Below are 2,677 nucleotides of genomic sequence, written 5' to 3'. Positions count from 1 at the left end.
TTCTCTTTTCCTACTCTCTTCCGCACGCGCTTTCTTAACTTTTAAATCGTTTAGCCTCACGTCTCAAATTCGCGGGTGCAGTTGTTCTTATAGGCTTGATCGACTTCATGCAGCGCTGCAAGAACCGACAGCCGGATGACGTCAAAGTGCCGGCTCGGATCATTTTCGAGGTACTTTGACATCTTCCGGCGGTCGGTTCTTGCAGCACCACACGAAGTCAAACAAGCCTAATGTGTGAGACGTCGTTGCCGTAAAGCAAGTCGTGATTCTCGCGAGATTTGTCCTCCCCGAGCTTCAACAGGAGGATGATTCGCCCTACTATGACTTTGTTTACCACCGAAATAACTTTGAAGCTGTTATATTAAAGGTCCCATATGGTCAAAACTGAAATTTTGTGGCTTTTTTCATGATAACTGAGGTCTAGGGGCTATGTAAGTACCATATACGTTTCAAAATAGTCATTTAAGGTTCAAATGTGCATGGCCTGCTTGAACTAGCTGTGAGTTAAAACGTCTCGTTTGTACTTCCGTATATTTGCTACGTCCAGGGCCGCATTAACACTGTAAGGGGCCCCTGGGCTTTACCCTTTTGTGGGGCCCTTCATCCACCAGAATTACAGCCTACATTCACACAATCTTTATAATAACCCTGCTGAAAAAAACAGCATGGGAATTATGCTGGTCTATGCTGGTTTAGCTGGTGGTCACCAGCATACCAGCACCAAAACACAACATATGCCGGTCTTGCTGGTATGACCAGCATGGGATGCTGGTACTAATGCTGGTTTGGTGCTGGTATAGCTGGTGCTAATGCTGGTTTGGTCCTTGTTTAGCTGGTGCTAATGCTGGTTTAGCTGGTGTTCACTAGCAAACCAGCACCAAAACACAACATATGCTGGTCTTGCTGGTATGCTGTTTTTTTAGCAGGGCATTAAGTGCAAGTTGTCAGGCTTTTATTTTGCTGGGATAAATGCAATAACAAAATATTAAAACCATATCAGAATGCCCACAATATACACAAATATCACTGCATAACATATGCACATAGTCCTAGCTAGGGGTGACCCGAATAGTCTAAGATTCGATGCTTTGACAGGAGAAGCCTGATTCGACTACTGCACAGTCGAATCGAAGCAGATGTGTTATAAAATGAGGATCATTTAATTTTGGCTGTATAAGAGTGCACATTATCTGATTTCACATATAACAGCTTTCTCCCAATATAAAAAATATACAGCCTATTATGATAATACTAAGTAAATAATATGTGAAAAAGTAGCTTTCAATAAATATTTTTAAAGTCTGTTAATAGCCTTAATCCCGTGACAGGGCTACACGTCCATATCCAGAAACCATTGCAAAGTCTCTTTGTTTCTGCAATTTAAAAGACAAAACAGGCAATTCTATACTTTCGTTATTTTAAAATTTATTTTAATATTTCTTTGTTTTTATTTAATTCATAGATTATTTAGTGTTATCTGATTAAACTATTTGTGGCTTGTGTTTTATTCCCCTGCGCATTTAGGCATTTTGCACCCATGTTCTGCACCTTATTGATTCTGACTTCATTTTGTTTTTATTTTTTATTAATTATAAAGGTAAATTCTGATCTAATTTAAGTTCTGTAAGTTTTGGATTGCTTTCCCTTGTGTCGATGTTACGCTGTTGCATGCTGTCACATTCAATTTAGCCGAACGCGCTAGGTGCTCTGCGTGATCATATTTAGGAGTTCATCAAACTAAACATCAAAAAACAGATTTTTCAACAAGTATAAGTTTTAAAATGTATTTAAAAAGGTTGCTTAACTTGTCAAAAGTTGAGCTACAAAACAGGTAAGCCGTTTTTTTTTTTCGGTGATGGCACCGAATATAAATATCTCTACCGAATCTGACAAAATTGTCTCTCTTGTGATTTAATAATATGGTCGGTGTTAACTTTCAAATGATAGAAAAGAGATTCCTGAAACAAATGTTATAAGAAACATCAGATGTTTCAAGTGAATACAGAGATGATCAAAGTGAAAGTAAGCAATCAGGTATTTCTGTACAAAAAAATAAAGCATATATAGTGTCTATGAAATGATTAATTTCAGTGTTTTCTTGTTATAAATGAACCGTTTAAGGAATTGTATATAAAGCTTGTTTTTTATAATTTACAGTAACAAATTATATGTAATTTCTCGTCTTTTATTTCCTTGCCACGCTAAATCTCAAAATGAAATAAGATCGCGGAACTGGCTTCCGAGGCAGAATCTAATTTGTTATTTATTAGATTTAGTTATCAAAAATGTTTTGTGTAATATCTTTGTGTGCTGTTCTGTACATCTTGGCTTTAAAATGTTACGAGGAATCATTTAATGAATGTTTACACGTTGTCTTTCATATTAAGATAAAAACGCGTCCTCAGTTTCGTCTTTGTTCATCAGAAATGCAATAATGGATATTTCAGACAGAAATTTTTAAAAGCTCACTAATGATTGCAGGGTAGCCTACAGTAAGTGAGAGATTTTCTTGCGCAGGAACTGCATTCACGCACGGACATTCAAAGCAAAGGGATTAAGCATAATTTTAAAGGGAGTATCAACTTTTTATAAAATGCGGTTGCTATTTTTTTCCGGCATCTCGGGGCCCTTTCCAGCCCGAGGCCCTGGGCTTAAGCCCAGGTAAGCCCATGCATTA

Source organism: Paramisgurnus dabryanus, chromosome 24 (assembly GCF_030506205.2).
Source record: "Paramisgurnus dabryanus chromosome 24, PD_genome_1.1, whole genome shotgun sequence".
Lineage (NCBI taxonomy): Eukaryota > Metazoa > Chordata > Actinopteri > Cypriniformes > Cobitidae > Paramisgurnus > Paramisgurnus dabryanus.
Note: the sequence above shows the minus strand (reverse complement) of the source record.